This window comes from Bombus affinis, unplaced genomic scaffold, assembly GCF_024516045.1.
Source record: "Bombus affinis isolate iyBomAffi1 unplaced genomic scaffold, iyBomAffi1.2 ctg00000099.1, whole genome shotgun sequence".
Lineage (NCBI taxonomy): Eukaryota > Metazoa > Arthropoda > Insecta > Hymenoptera > Apidae > Bombus > Bombus affinis.
The window spans coordinates 568,370-585,442 of NW_026108840.1; the positions used below are offsets into that span (position 1 = coordinate 568,370).

General features: G+C 39.0%; 2 long non-coding RNA genes across 2 annotated transcripts; both read right to left on the minus strand.

Annotated features, from left to right (window-relative positions):
- Positions 1–7,990: 7,990 nt before the first annotated feature.
- LOC126927410 (uncharacterized) lies at positions 7,991–8,715 on the minus strand. Its single transcript, XR_007715451.1, has 3 exons — positions 8,654–8,715; positions 8,214–8,404; positions 7,991–8,046 (listed from the first exon to the last, which is right to left on the minus strand). It is a non-coding gene; the product is annotated as an uncharacterized LOC126927410 (long non-coding RNA).
- A 4,619-nt stretch (positions 8,716–13,334) lies between these two features.
- LOC126927409 (uncharacterized) lies at positions 13,335–16,795 on the minus strand. Its single transcript, XR_007715450.1, has 3 exons — positions 16,496–16,795; positions 15,895–16,036; positions 13,335–13,604 (listed from the first exon to the last, which is right to left on the minus strand). It is a non-coding gene; the product is annotated as an uncharacterized LOC126927409 (long non-coding RNA).
- Positions 16,796–17,073: the final 278 nt, after the last annotated feature.

Here is a 17,073-nt window from a genome sequence, read left to right on the forward strand (position 1 = left end):
AAACCAGTCCATAATTTCGATGCAGTATTCTTTGCTAGTGTCGTTAGTGCGTTTTCATCCATGATTCCCAAGATATTTACCGTTCCAGGGACGATTACTTTTCCTGTTGCTCCTCTGGCCAGTGTGTTTAATATTGTTGTTTTTTCAACTGGGAACATGACGTGGTCTCGTAGTGTATCCAGGTCCCTTTGGGTATATATTCCGCCTGTGGCCAGTGATGATGGTGCTGAATATTGACATGTTTGGCGTGTGTCTGGACGGAGTTCTTGTGGTGCAATTGCCTCCATCGGTTTTGGTACGAACTTGTGCCAGTCCGTCGATGTTGTATAGTGTGGGTAGTACTGCACTACATTCTGTATGATTTTCATGTTGAGTTAGAATGTGTGTCTTTGGTGTTAAAAATGCGGTACGATTTCCTTGCTAACACTTTATGTCTTTACATTCTAGTGTTTACAATATAAGTTACAAAATTTATATATATATATATATATATATATATATATATATATATATATATGTGTGTGTGTGTGTGTATGAGTGTGTCAATAAATATAATGGACATGCATGAAAATTATAATATAATATAATAGATATAATATATATGCTTTGTTATGAATGTTGATTGTTTTACATAAGTATTCATTTTGTGTGTATATTATTGTTATTACGTAGTATACATATTATATATGTATGTATATACATAGGGAAAGAGTTTTAGTATGTTAATGTTTGTTTACAATTGTACGTATGCATGTGTTATGTATAAATGTGTATGTATGTTTATGTGTATGTATATGTATATATATATATTCCCATCAATTTACATTATTCTTGCGTTACGTTGTATTGATCATTATTTTATTCCTTCTTCGTTATGATCTTCCCCTTTTCTATTATTATTTATTAAATATTCATTCTTTAATTGAAAATATGATTTATTTTATAACGCATAAAGATACTATTAGCACGTGTTGGTTATTTAAAATGGCCGCCTGTAAATGTCTCTAGTATGTGACGACATTACATTAATGCGAAATTATTTGTGACTTTATTTTAATAATTGAAGTATAATTGCAATAGGAATAATATTATTTTGCATTTATTTAATGTGCATAATTATTGCGTGTATTCGGTGCGCATGCGTAAACGCTTTCCTATGTTCATGACAATCCAAGATGGCCGCTCGTGAATGTCTCTAGTCGATGTACACGTGTAAGGGTTATGCTATGTTCATGGCGGTCCAAGATGGCCGCTCGTGAGTGTCTCCGGTAAAAGTATAGCGACGCGTCCTTAGTTTGCTTAATGCTGAAATAATTGTTCGTTCGTCGCTTAGTTTCCTCTATTTTAGCGCAGTTAAAAATTTTTTTTTTTTGTGACGATGGTGTTGTTTGTGTAATCATTATAACATTTATATACTGTGTATTGTTTTAATCTAATAACATGTGGCTTTGTCGTTGTTTCACATCTGTACAATGTAATTCTAGAACTAATCTATATATTGTTAATTAGCATCTTTATTGTTTACAGGTTCTACAATTCTAATCCTTCACCACCGAGTACTTTATTTGGAACAATTATATAAAGCGCGTTGGGTATTTTCTGGTTCTTCGCTACATTTCCAACACTTATCATGATTATTTTTACTTATCCTAGAATCGTAAGTATATATATAGATATATATAAAGCACTATAAAATATCTGTATAATAGATTAGCGTTGGATTATTTGTTATGATGACATAAATTTCCCTTTGTTTTTCAGTTTCCTGTTGCCGTCTTGACTGCTTCGACAATGCCTGGTTCAGTATTCTATAAGCATTCGCCTAACTTTGGTAGTGGGCTTCTTGTAACTGCGTCGGGTTTAATGTGTATCTTCCGATGTGAGTAACAAGCTTCTTATTATTGTCACTTTTATTCCAAGATGATTTATAACATTCTTCCCTTTTTTTTTTTTTTTAGGTTATGAATGGTTATCTTGGTATTTATTACCTTTGGTATCTTCATACCGTCATAAATTATGTTTTGCGAAGATGGATCTGTAGCAAATCCTCGTGGAACTCTTACGTGTACACTTTCTTCTACGATAACTTGTTGCATATGGAATTTGTTAATTTATAAGGTACCCTTTTGTTTGCTAAGACCATTCCGCTAGTTTAATTGAGATATCGTGAAGCTTGAACACTATTATTTTCTTCCATATATACATATATTGAAGCAGTTGAGGTTAGTTTATCCATTCGTTGACAGTTGTATACTATGTTCTATGGAGTGAGTCCACAACTTGTTTTGTTTCTTTTTATGATGAATAATTGTTCACCAGGTATCTTTCCACTTTTACTGTTTTGTAATTATTTACTGGATTACTCATTTTATTTCTAAGGAATGATTGAAACGCAAATGCAATATTCGACAAGCAATATTACGCCATATATTACTGTGTTACATTTACTTTTGGAATCGTTCTGGTGGTCTATTTCGATGATGTGCCAGTTTTAATTTATTCAAGTGTACTGTTCGAGGGAGTCCTTTTACTTCAATCTTGACGTTTTGATTTTGCAAAATTTCTAACACTTTATATGGTCCAGTATATTGATCAGAGAATTTTCCTTTACTAGGTTCTTTTAGTAGATATACCAAATCTCCTGTTTTAAAATTTTGAGGGTTGATTCGTCGGTCGTAATATTCCTTTGATCTTAATTTAGATTTTATCAAGTTTTCCCTTGCCATTTGCTGCACGGTGTTGATTTTATTGAACAAGTCTGTGAGATATTCTGCGTATGTTGGTTCCATGTTTTCTTCGATTATCACTTCACCAGTAGGTTCTCTGGCCAAGTGTCCAAAAACCAATTCATGTGGTGAAAATTTCGTTCCTTCGTGTACAGAGGTATTGTAGGAAAACATGGCTAGTTCCACCCATTCGTCCCAATTTCTGGAATTTTCAATATATAACTTCAGGTATTCTGTCAATACATGGTGAGATCTTTTGATTGAGCCGTTACTTTGTGGGTGATATGCCGTCGTGGTGTATTGTTTAATGCGGAATCTTTTTGCTACTTTCTTCATTAGCGAAGATGTAAAGTTCGCTCCTTGGTCAGTGAGAATAGCTCTCGGCGACCCGAATCGACAGATAAATCGTTTTACGAAAGCATCTGCTATCTCGGCTGAAGAGATTCCTACCATGGGGATCCCGATTGAGTACTTTGTCAATAGATCTTGGATAGTTAGTATATACTCGTTTCCCTTTTGAGTTTTTGGCAACGGCCCAACGATATCCATACTGATTTTATCGAACGCTTTACCTGGTGTGTCCGTAAGTATCATTGGTTGCTTCGTTTTTATCCTTGTGAGTTTCTTCAATTAGCACTCCTTGCATGTACTTACATAATCTTGAATTTCCTTTTTCATATTTTCCCAATAATAGTGTTGTCGTATTCTCAAATAAGTTTTAGTTATTCCTTTGTGTCCTGCTACAGATGATTCGTGTTTTTCTCGTATTATATTGCTTCGTGTTTCTACTGGTGGGATAGTTACTTCCCCGGTACAAATGGTAATAGTTATTGTTTTTTCTGTGAAAACCTCCTTTAATTTCCTGATTATGTGTCGCCAGGGTATCTTTTCTAAATTCCCTTTGCTAATGCTGAAGGAAGTTAGTTGTTTTTCGTTAACTACGTCCAACAATGATTTTAATGAATTTAATAAATTTTCTGGTGTTATTGAAATATTTCGATTTTCCTTTATTGGTAGGGATACGATGTATTTCCCGGAGTCATGATTCAACCTTGCTTTTTCCAACATTAGACTTTCATGACTTGTTGTTGTGTTAGTTCTGGGATTGCAATGGAGGGTTCCTCTTCGCTTGTTGTATCAGTATCCTCCTTTTCTTGGTTGGATATTTCTTCGCCTGTTTTCGCATCGAGTTCAGATAATGCTTGATCAAAGTATTTTACGGGGGCTTCTTCTATGGTAAAATGTTTCCGGGTAAAAACTTTTCTTCGTTTTGTAGAGTCTTGGGATGGGGACAAGACACGTGGTTTAGCTTCAAATATGGGAGAATCTTCGGTTGAGGTGTCTAATTCGAATCGTTTTGGTGCAGGATACGGTGAATTTTCTTCTCTCCTCCTGATTGGTAGGCAGATCTCCGGAGGGTTTCTAGACAATGCGTCCGCGTTTGCGTTTGCCCTGCCTTCTTTGTATATAATGTCAAATTCGAAGTCCGACAATTTTAATTTCCATTTCCAGATTCTTGAAGTAGGGTCCTTGATAGAATGCATCCACACCAAAGGTTTATGATCGGTTACAATAGTAAATTTTCTTCCGTACAGATACGGTCGGAAATGCATTGCGCTGTAGACGATTGCTAAGCACTCCTTTTCGATAGTGGAGTAGTTTTGTTCGGCGGAATTTAATAATCTCGAGGCATATGCGATTGGCAAATCCTTTCCAATCGGCCCCTGACTCAGTACGCCGCCTATTGCATATCCTGATGCGTCTGTGGTAAGATTAAAGGGTTTAGAAAAATCTGGATATTGTAGAATGGGTTTTGTCATTAATGCTGTTTTTAAATTAATGAACGCATTTTCTTGATTTTCTGCCCATTTAAAGGGGGTATCTTTCTTCAATAGTTGCGTCAATGGTTTTGCGACTTTGGAGAAATCGGGTATAAATCTTCTGTAGTATCCTGCTAGTCCTAAAAATTGTTTGATGTTTTTTACCTTTTTGGGTCGTGGAAATTTCGACACGGCTTCGATTTTCTTTGGGTCAGGTTTTACGCCATCTTCACTAATTATATGTCCTAAATAATTTACTTCATGTCGTAAGAACTCACACTTATCGGGCTGTAATCGTAATTTAGCATTCCTTAGTCTTTCCATTAATTTGTTAAATTTACTTTCGTGTTCTTGAAGTGACCTCGAATAAATTACAATGTCATCCAGATAGACGAATAGTTCTATTCCTTGCAGTCCGGATAATACTGAGTTCATCAAGCGCTGAAATGTTGCTGGAGCATTTTTTAATCCAAAGGGCATTCTTTTGAATTGAAAGTGTCCGTACGGTGTCGAAAATGCAGTTTTATAGGCATCCTCCTGTGACATACGAATCTGATGGAAACCTGATGCCAAGTCAAACGTAGAAAAGTATTTTGCACTTCCTAATTGATCCAATATTTCTGTGATATTTGGGAGTGGAAAAGCATCGCCGATCGTTTTATCGTTCAGCTTCCTATAATCAATAACTAATCTCCAACGTTTGTTTCCTTGCGAATCGGGTTTTTTCGGTACGATCCATAACGGAGAATTGTATGGGGATATCGATGGTTCCACGATGTCTGTGTCTAATAATTCTTGAATTTGTCGATTTATTTCTTCTCGGTGTACTGGTGGGTAACGATACTGTTTAGTATTAACTGGTATATCTTCCGTTGTAATTATTCTATGTTCTAGAATTCCAGTTGCTTCCAGCGTCTCTCCTGGAATATGAAATCTATCTTGATTATTACGAATCAATTTTTCGACGTTTTTCCTTTCCTCTTCGTTCAAGTGTTCAAGTCGTAGTAATTCAATTATTTTGTCAGATCTGCTTTTCTTTGTTTTTAAAATTGTATTACACGCCGTACTAGGAAGCGGGGTGAGGTTTTCAAATTCTTTGATTACCATTGTTGGTGTCGTAAATTCATAATCTCTTGAAGTAGTATTTATTATTCTCAGATAACCTTTTCCTTTATGATTTCTCACAACTGCATTACCAAAATAAATCCCCTTGATCGGCTCGATTCTGGGAATAAATCCCTCTCTTATCTCTGGATTTGCGATATTAATTGACCATGTTATCGAACTTCGTTTCGGTACGATTATTCTTTCTTTAGTATCGAAGGGAATATAAATATTTCTCCATTTGATATGCCTTTTCTCGTAATCCAAACGAGCTTTGCATCCTGCAAAAAATTCGGATCCTAAGATTCCGTCTTGATCGATCAGCAATGAGTCATCAACTACGTGAAAAATGACTGGATGGCCTGCGACCTGTATTACTGTCTGCCCTAGGGAGACCAGGCTCGTTGCCGTAATTCCTCTCACTTCAATTTGTTTCCGTTCGTCGATGATAGCTGAATCGAGTAAAGCAGGTTTTTTGATAATATTGATTTCTGATCCAGAGTCTAGTAGTAAACTTGTCTTGGTTTTTAAGTCTGGGGAAACTATTCGTGCAGTTGGGGTTGTTAGAGAATCGTTTAATTTTATTGAAATAATCCGAAGAGTTCGTCTTCCGCATCTGAGTCCGGTTCCTGGTGGTTTTCCCTCGTCTGTTCCTTCCGTGTTGGTTTGTCCTTTTGGCCTTGAGATTCCGGACTCTCTGTTTTTATTTTCGCGTGGCTGTAAGATGGTTCCCCCACAGTATTTAATGGTTGTTCCCTTGATTTTACAGTCGACGTTACGTTCGCTTTGTTCCTTGTTACGGATTGTGGAGTCGATTTCGCGGGGGCAGCTGCCCTTGTTCTCTTTATTACCATAGGCGCCGGCCTCCTTGTGGCCGCTTGCACTCTTGGGCGATTCGAAAATTCGTTCCTTCGTGTCTCGCCCCATTTCCCCGAAGGACGTGTTCGGTTTCCCGACTGTTCTTGAGCATAGGGTAAAATTATTCCAGCATCTACCCGTGCTTTAAATTTATAACAATCCTTTACTAAATGCCCAGGTGTTTTACAATAATTACATGTTATGATATCCTGTTTTGAATAATTCTGTGATGGAGGTTCGGACCTTCGATCCTGATGATTGTTTCTGATATTGTTATTAGTAGTCAAGGGTCGTACGTTGTCGCGTTTGTAATTATTCAGAAATGTTGGTCGTTGGAGTCGCGTTCTATCATTCATTTGTTTCACTTCTTGTGTTGCCTTAATAGCTTGGCGATACGCCTCTTCTAAAGTGTGGTATCCTGCTATCTTCACGCGTAAATACACCTCGTTTGGAAGCCCCTTAACGAAAGCTTCCCTCGTTTCCCAATCTATTGTATCTTGGATGTCCGGTGATATCGTGCCGTACTCGCTTCTTTCTCCGTCCATTATCGCTAACCTAAGATTTCTAACGCGATCCATGTAATTTAATATATCTTCCCCAGGTCGTTGGTATATCGTTCCTAATTCTCCCTTGTATTCGTTAAGAGATTTCTTTGGGCCAAACAGATCCTTTAATTTGTTCCCGAACTCGTTCAAACTTATTAGTTCTGTATCTTCGACGGCAAGAAACGCATGTCCGCGAAGCTTATTCATTAATAGTTTTACTAACTGGGGTTCTTGATGCCTAGGAACCATGTTTCGTGCGCGCTCGCATGCTCTTAAAAATTGAAATACTGAGGGTCGATGTCCGTCGAATACTGGTACTGACTCGATCGCGTCTTTTAGCTTAATCGGTTGGGGATATCCACCTGGCTGTACCGTTTCTTGTTGGGTTGCCGGCGGCGATGCAGGTGACTGAGGTTCTCTTATTGTTTTGAGTTCGCGTACGTCTTTTTGTAATTCGTTCATTTTTGCAATCATATCGGTTATTACTCGAAAATTTGCATCCCACGTTCTTAGTTTTTCCGACAATGTCAAAAGCATATCTTCATCCAATGACTCTAATTTGGTTGCCATTATTTTTCAGGTATATATTTTATCAATGACAGTAATAACTTTAATCCTCTGTGGAGCGTATCCCACCGCTGCCACCAAAAAAATTTTTCTGTTACGTTCTGTTATGTTCGATTTGATTGTGCTATGCCTTCCGTGTTAGTCTAGACTAAATCCAGATAAATTTTTTTTTTTTTTTTTTTTTGTTGTGTTATCTTAAGTTTAATCGGAAGGGGAAAATTGAAATGGTATGATTGTTTATGAAATATTAATCGAGATGTCCGATTAATATGGTAGTTGCTGCCACCAGAAATAGTCTAAGGACTATTTCAGAGAATTTCCTTTTATTATTATTATTTTCTTTAGTTGGGAGCGTTAGTGTATGATGGGTATTGTTTGTCTATCGTGTCTTTCGGATCCCCAGTCTGGAAGTGCCTCTATAAGCACCTTCGTGGCTGTAGGAAAACAAATCTTGTACCTTGTCTGTTGTGTATGTTGAATTCCCAGACTGGAAGTGCCTCTGTAAGCACTTTCTTGCTTGTAGGAAAACAAACCTTGTACCCTTGTCTGTTGTGTCTTTTGAATTCCCAGACTGGAAGTGCCTGTGTAAGCACCTTCGTGGCTGTAGGAAAACAAATCTTGTACTTTGTCTGTTGTGTATGTTGAATTCCCAGACTGGAAGTGCCTCTGTAAGCACTTTCTTGCCTGTAGGAAAACAAACCCTGTACCCTTGTCTGTTGTGTCTGTTGAATTCCCAGACTGGAAGTGCCTCTATAAGCACATTCTTGCCTGTAGGAAAACAAATCTATGTACCTTTGTCTGTCTGTTGAATTCCCAGACTGGAAGTGCCTCTGTAAGCACTTTCTTGCCTGTAGGAAAACAAACCTTATGCCCTTGTCTGTTGTGTCTGTTGAATTCTCAGACTGGAAGTGCCTCTGTAAGCACTTTCTTGCCTGTAGGAAAACAAATCTATGTACCTTCGTCTGTCGTGTCTGTTGAATTCCCAGACTGGAAGTGCCTCTGTAAGCACTTTCTTGCCTGTAGGAAAACAAACCTTGTACCCTGTCTGTCGTGGGGTTTGAAATAGGTGAGAGTCTATTATCTACTAACTCGTGTTTAATGGGTAGGGTTGACTTACGTTTGATGCTACTGGCAAACGAATTCCACCTTTCGGCTAACCTGCTATGCGCAGGAATACTGGCACGGGAGAGGATTAAAGTTATTAGGGATAGACAATTGGCAACGTATTTATTTCGTCTGACAGAATTATGTTGGTTTAACTATATTTTAATTTATTCATTGTTAGTTGATTGAAGGTATTACAATATCAGTAATAAGTATCGTCGGATGCAAATGTAGATATATTATACAGCGATGTACAATAAATAAATATTCTAGCTTCTAACTGGATAAATTTTACAAATGTTTGGTAGGATAATATTTATTCGTACCAATAAGATTAATAACAAACGCTATGGTGTGATGTGGGCGATGGCGAACGGGATCGAAAGGAATGCGCCTCGCAGTGTTCGGAAATTGGTGAATTTGAGGGCGAAAAACTAGATGGTGAACCTTCGCGATTTGACTCTAATTCTTCTCGATGCCTCCTCTCTTCCTTTTTTATTTCTGCAGCAATTAATCGTTTGTACCAACGTTCGGCTCGCTTTTTGCTGAGGTGACTTTTATCTTTTCTATTCTTTCTCGATTTCGTCATGGAATTATAATTCGTTCTTGACAACAAGTTAAATCGTAAATGAGTAAATGATTATTTTATTTGGTAACTGAGTTCACTGTAGACAATCTGTGGCTTCGTAGGCCTCGCCCAAGGATGAGCAATCTGCTAACGATGGGAAGAGGAAAACGAAAACCATAGATGTTTCCAATGATTGAAAACACCGTGATCACTGGTCGATACAGAGAATAATTGTCGTGAATTCAAAATGTTCGAATGAAATTTTATGTGAGTTATTTACTTGATACTTCTATCTGTCAACTATAGCTGCCGACGGATACTTTCGTTTAAAGACAACTTTGTTCAATTAAAAGTTAAAAAAAAGAAAGGAAGAGGGTGTACAATTTCGAATCTCCTACCTTGTTTGATCTGTGGAGTCGATCAGGTGTGAGTATGGTTTGGCGATGAATCGGTTTTAACAATTAAATTTTGTTTCGCGATTAGTTACTCGATGTTTCGGATTTTCGAACTTAATTAACAATTTTATTAAACGGAATTACAGTATGTACTAGATTGTTTCTTTGACGCAGACGGATCGACTTATAAATGAACAAAAGAATAAATGAATCACCGAATCTCAAGTTAATACCGAACTTTAAGTGCAATACTCTTACAATACTCTTTAAGTTAAACTCACTGTTTCCAATTAAGACTGACATCTGACTGCTCTGAATTAAAACTGAACTTTAACTACTTTCAACACTACTTTCAATTAAATTCTGAATTCGGTAAAACCAGCTCTGACCTCAATTAAATCTGCACTCCAACAACTACTCTATTGAGTACTGATTCTCTATTTATATTCTTCCTCATTGTCACGTGACCGATTATTTTTTTGTAATTGTACCATTACTACGTGACAATTTGTGAATATCGTAACTGCCTATTTCCGCTGGGGTTCTTGTTTTCTTGATTATCTCACCCTTTGCTGAAATTTCGTCTTCTTGATCATCTCACGTTTTGCTTGGTGTTAATGATATACAAGGTGCTTGAAAGAATGTACATGTTGCAGGTGGTCGTATTTTGCTGATGCTGCGTCTGCGTTCTTTCCATGGCCTTCGTTACTGATACCAGTGGAATGTGCCGGTCGCGTGGCTGCTTGGCCTTGCTGAGGTTGCATTTTGTGTATGGTTATGTTTCGCTCGGTCCATGTATGATTTAGTAATGTATTATACACATGTATATGTATATCTTCAGGATGTAATTTTCTAATAGGACAGACAATTTAATAAATTTTATGTTTATTATTAGAATATCGATCTCATATATGTATATATGAATAATAAACTATGTTTAATAAATTTTATTAAATAATTTCCATTTTCGTTGCACTGTGTGTTTGTTTCTAGGTATACGAGTTGACACTTGCGTTGTTTGTGTATTGCGGTTATCTATGTTTTCGTTGCGGCACGTGCGGAGCGTGGGACGTGACACGTGCACCACATTCGGCGTGTAAAATGCATTGAAAATAGCGTTTAAACGTCGAAATTCCTCCAACAGAAGAGAAATAACGCTCTGTTTTCGCCAAATCGAGTTAATCGTTAAGATTTGCGAGCTTCTGTACATGCTTCGAAGCTAAACACGCCGTGCACCACATTGGGCGTGTAAAATGCAATGAAAATAGCGTTTAAACGTCGAAATTCCTCCAACAGGAGAGAAATAACGCTCAATTTTCGTCAAAATCGAGTAAATAGTTACGATCTGCGAGTTGCCGCGCCTGTTTCCACGCCAAAAAAGGCTTGCACTACATTCGGCGTTTAAAATGCAATTAAAATGTCGCTTAAACGTCGAAATGCCTCCAACAGAAGAGAAATAACGCACAATTTTCGTCAAAATCGACTAAATGGTTACGATTTGCGAGCTGCTGTGCTTGCTACGAAGCTAAACACGCCGTGCATTACATTCGGCGTTTAAAATGCAATTAAAATGTCGCTTAAATGTCGAAATTCCTCCAACAGAAGAGAAAATACGCTCAATTTTCGTCAAAATCGAGTAAATGGTTACGATCTGCGAGCTGCTGCGCCTGTTTCGACGCCAATAACGGCGTACACTACATTCGGCGTGTAAAATGCATTGACAGTAGCGTTTAAACGTCGAAATTCCTTCAGCAGAAGAGATATAACGCCTATTTTTCGCCAAATCGAGTAAATGGTTACGATTTGCGAGTTTCTGTGCTTGCTTCGAAGCTAAACACACCGTGCACTTCATTCGGCGTGTAAAATGTATTGAAAATAGCGTTTAATAGGCGAAATTCCTCCAACAGAAGGGAAATAACGCTCAATTTTCGTCAAAGTCGAGTAAATGGTTACGATCTGCGAGCTGCTGCGCCTGTTTCCACGCCAAAAACGGCTTGCACTACATTCGGCGTTAAAAATGCAATTAAAATGTCGCTTAAACGTCGAAATTCCTCCAACAGAAGAGAAATAACGCTCAATTTTCGTCAAAATCGAGTAAATGGTTCCGATCTGCGAGCTGCTGCGCTTGTTTCCACGCCAAAAACGGCTTGCACTTCATTCGGCGTTTAAAATGCAATTAAAATATCGCTTAAACGGCGAAAGTCCTCCAACAGAAGAGAAATAACCCTCAATTTTCGTCAAAATCGAGTAAATGGTTACGATCTGCGAGCTGTTGCGCCTGTTTCCACGCCAAAAACGGCTTGCACTACATTCGGCATGTAAAATGCATTGAAAATAGCGTTTAAACGGCGAAATTCCTCCAACAGAAGGGAAATAACGCTCAATTTTCGTCAAAATCGAGTAAATGGTTACGATTTGCGAGCTGCTGTGCTTGCTACGAAGCTAAACACGCCGTGCACGACATTGCATGTAAAATGCAATGAAAATAGCGTTTAAACGTCGAAATTCCTCCAACAGAAGAGAAATAACGTTCAATTTTCGTCAAAATCGAGTAAATGGATACGATCTGCGAGCTGCTTCGCCTGTTTCCACGCCAAAAACGGCTTGCATTACATTCGGCATGTAAAATGCATTGGAAATAGCATTTAAACGGCGAAATTCCTCCAACAGAAGGGAAATAACGCTCAATTTTCGACAAAATCGAGTAAATAGTTACGATCTGCGAGCTGCTGCGCCTGTTTCCACGCCAAAAACGGCTTGCACTACATTCGGCATGTAAAATGCATTGAATATAGCGTTTAATAGGCGAAATTCCTCCAACAGAAGGGAAATAACGCTCAATTTTCGTCAAAATCGAGTAAATGGTTACGATTTGCGAGCTGCTGTGCTTGCTACGAAGCTAAACACGCCGTGCACGACATTGCATGTAAAATGCAATGAAAATGGCGTTTTAAACGTCGAAATTCCTCCAACAGAAGAGAAATAACGCTCAATTTTCGACAAAATCGAGTAAATAGTTACGATCTGCGAGCTGCTGCGCCTGTTCCCACGCCAAAAACGGCTTGCACTACATTCGGCATGTAAAATGCATTGAAAATAGCGTTTAATAGGCGAAATTCCTCCAACAGAAGGGAAATAACGCTCAATTTTCGTCAAAATCGAGTAAATGGTTACGATCTGCGAGCTGCTTCGCCTGTTTCCCACGCCAAAAACGGCTTGCACTACATTCGGCATGTAAAATGCATTGAAAATAGCGTTTAATAGGCGAAATTCCTCCAACAGAAGGGAAATAACGCTCAATTTTCTTCAAAATCGAGTAAATGGCTATGATCTGCGAGCTGCTGCGCCTGTTTCCACGCCAGAAACGGCTTGCACTACATTCGGCGTGTACAATTCATTGAAAATAGCGTTTACACGTCGAAATTCCTCCAACAGAAAAAAAATAACGCTCAGTTTTCGTCAATGTCGAGTAAATGGTTACAATCTGCGAGCTGCTGTGCTTGCTACGAAGCTAAACACGCCGTGCACGACATTCGGCGTGTAAAATGCAATGAAAATAGCGTTTAAACGTCGACATTCCTCCAACAGAAGGGAAATAACGTTCAATTTTCGTCGAAATCGAGAAAATGTATACGATCTGCGATCTGCTTCGCCTGTTTCCACGCCAAAAACGGCTTGCACTACATTCGGCATGTAAAATGCATTGAAAATAGCGTTTAAACGGCGAAATTCCTCCAACAGAATAGAAAGAACGCTCAATTTTCGTCAAAATCGAGTAAATGGTTACGATTTGCAAGTTTCTGTGCTTGCATCGAAGCTAAACACGCCGTGCACCACATTCGGCGTGTAAAATGCAATGAAAATAGCGTTTAAACGTCGAAATTCCTCCAACAGAAGAGAAATAACGTTCAATTTTCCTCAAAATCGAGTAAATGAATACGATCTGCGAGCTGCTTCGCCTGTTTCCACGCCAAAAACGGCATGCACTACATTCGGCATGTAAAATGCATTGGAAATAGCATTTAAACGGCGAAATTCCTCCAACAGAAGGGACATAACGCTCAATTTTCGTCAAAATCGAGTTAGTCGTTAAGATTTGCGAGCTTCTGTACATGCTTCGAAGCTAAACACGCCGTGCACCACATTGGGCGTGTAAAATGCAATGAAAATAGCGTTTAAACGTCGAAATTCCTCCAACAGGAGAGAAATAACGCTCAATTTTCGTCAAAATCGAGTAAATAGTTACGATCTGCGAGTTGCCGCGCCTGTTTCCACGCCAAAAAAGGCTTGCACTACATTCGGCGTTTAAAATGCAATTAAAATGTCGCTTAAACGTCGAAATGCCTCCAACAGAAGAGAAATAACGCACAATTTTCGTCAAAATCGACTAAATGGTTACGATTTGCGAGCTGCTGTGCTTGCTACGAAGCTAAACACGCCGTGCATTACATTCGGCGTTTAAAATGCAATTAAAATGTCGCTTAAATGTCGAAATTCCTCCAACAGAAGAGAAAATACGCTCAATTTTCGTCAAAATCGAGTAAATGGTTACGATCTGCGAGCTGCTGCGCCTGTTTCGACGCCAATAACGGCGTACACTACATTCGGCGTGTAAAATGCATTGACAGTAGCGTTTAAACGTCGAAATTCCTTCAGCAGAAGAGATATAACGCCTATTTTTCGCCAAATCGAGTAAATGGTTACGATTTGCGAGTTTCTGTGCTTGCTTCGAAGCTAAACACACCGTGCACTTCATTCGGCGTGTAAAATGTATTGAAAATAGCGTTTAATAGGCGAAATTCCTCCAACAGAAGGGAAATAACGCTCAATTTTCGTCAAAGTCGAGTAAATGGTTACGATCTGCGAGCTGCTGCGCCTGTTTCCACGCCAAAAACGGCTTGCACTACATTCGGCGTTAAAAATGCAATTAAAATGTCGCTTAAACGTCGAAATTCCTCCAACAGAAGAGAAATAACGCTCAATTTTCGTCAAAATCGAGTAAATGGTTCCGATCTGCGAGCTGCTGCGCTTGTTTCCACGCCAAAAACGGCTTGCACTTCATTCGGCGTTTAAAATGCAATTAAAATATCGCTTAAACGGCGAAAGTCCTCCAACAGAAGAGAAATAACCCTCAATTTTCGTCAAAATCGAGTAAATGGTTACGATCTGCGAGCTGTTGCGCCTGTTTCCACGCCAAAAACGGCTTGCACTACATTCGGCATGTAAAATGCATTGAAAATAGCGTTTAAACGGCGAAATTCCTCCAACAGAAGGGAAATAACGCTCAATTTTCGTCAAAATCGAGTAAATGGTTACGATTTGCGAGCTGCTGTGCTTGCTACGAAGCTAAACACGCCGTGCACGACATTGCATGTAAAATGCAATGAAAATAGCGTTTAAACGTCGAAATTCCTCCAACAGAAGAGAAATAACGTTCAATTTTCGTCAAAATCGAGTAAATGGATACGATCTGCGAGCTGCTTCGCCTGTTTCCACGCCAAAAACGGCTTGCATTACATTCGGCATGTAAAATGCATTGGAAATAGCATTTAAACGGCGAAATTCCTCCAACAGAAGGGAAATAACGCTCAATTTTCGACAAAATCGAGTAAATAGTTACGATCTGCGAGCTGCTGCGCCTGTTTCCACGCCAAAAACGGCTTGCACTACATTCGGCATGTAAAATGCATTGAATATAGCGTTTAATAGGCGAAATTCCTCCAACAGAAGGGAAATAACGCTCAATTTTCGTCAAAATCGAGTAAATGGTTACGATTTGCGAGCTGCTGTGCTTGCTACGAAGCTAAACACGCCGTGCACGACATTGCATGTAAAATGCAATGAAAATGGCGTTTAAACGTCGAAATTCCTCCAACAGAAGAGAAATAACGTTCAATTTTCGTCAAAATCGAGTAAATGGATACGATCTGCGAGCTGCTTCGCCTGTTTCCACGCCAAAAACGGCTTGCACTACATTCGGCATGTAAAATGCATTGGAAATAGCGTTTAAACGGCGAAATTCCTCCAACAGAAGGGAAATAACGCTCAATTTTCGTCAAAATCGAGTAAATGGTTACGATTTGCGAGCTGCTGTGCTAGCTACGAAGCTAAGCACGCCGTGCACGACATTCGGCATATAAAATGCATTGAAAATAGCGTTTAAACATCGAAATTCCGCCAACAGAGAGGAAATAACACACAGTTTACGTCAAAATCGAGTAAATGGTTACGATTTGCAAGTTTCTGTGCTTGCATCGAAGCTAAACACGCCGTGCACCACATTCGGCGTGTAAAATGCAATGAAAATAGCGTTTAAACGTCGAAATTCCTCCAACTGAAGAGAAATAACCTTCAATTTTCGTCAAAATCGAGAAAATGTATACGATCTGCGAGCTGCTTCGCCTGTTTCCACGCCAAAAACGGCTTGCACTACATTCGGCATGTAAAATGCATTGGAAATAGCATTTAAACGGCGAAATTCCTCCAACAGAAGGGAAATAACGCTCAATTTTCCTCAAAATCGAGTTAGTCGTTAAGATTTGCGAGCTTCTGTACTTGCTTCGAAGCTAAACACGCCGTGCACCACATTCGGCGTGTAAAATGCAATGAAAATAGCTCTTAAACGTCGAAATTCCTCCAACAGAAGAGAAATAACGCTCAATTTTCGTCAAAATCGAGTAAATGGATACGATCTGCGAGCTGCTGTGCCTGTTTCGACGCAGGTAACGGCGTGCACTACATTCGGCGTCTAAAATGCAATTAAAATATCGCTTAAACGTCGAAATTCCTCCAACTGAAGAGAAATAACGCTCAATTTTCGTCAAAATCGAGTAAATGGTTACGATTTGCGAGTTTCTGTGCTTGCTTCGAAGCTAAACACGCCGTGCACCACATTCGGCGTGTAAAATGCAATGAAAATAGCGTTTAAACGTCGAAATTCCTCCAACTGAAGAGAAATAATGTTCAATTTTCGTCAAAATCGAGAAAATGTATACGATCTGCGAGCTGCTTCGCCTGTTTCCACGCCAAAAACGGCTTGCACTACATTCGGCATGTAAAATGCATTGAAAATAGCGTTTAAACGGCGAAATTCCTCCAACAGAAGAGAAATAACTCTCATTTTTCGTCAAAATCGAGTAAATGGATACGATCTGCGAGCTGCTGCGCCTGTTTCCAGGCTAAAAACGGCTTGCACTACATTCGGCATGTAAAATGCATTGGAAATAGCGTTTAAACGGCGAAATTGCTCCAACAGAAGGCAAATAACGCTCAATTTTCGTCAAAATCGAGAAAATGTATACGATCTGCGATCTGCTTCGCCTGTTTCCACGCCAAAAACGGCTTGCACTACATTCGGCATGTAAAATGCATTGAAAATAGCGTTTA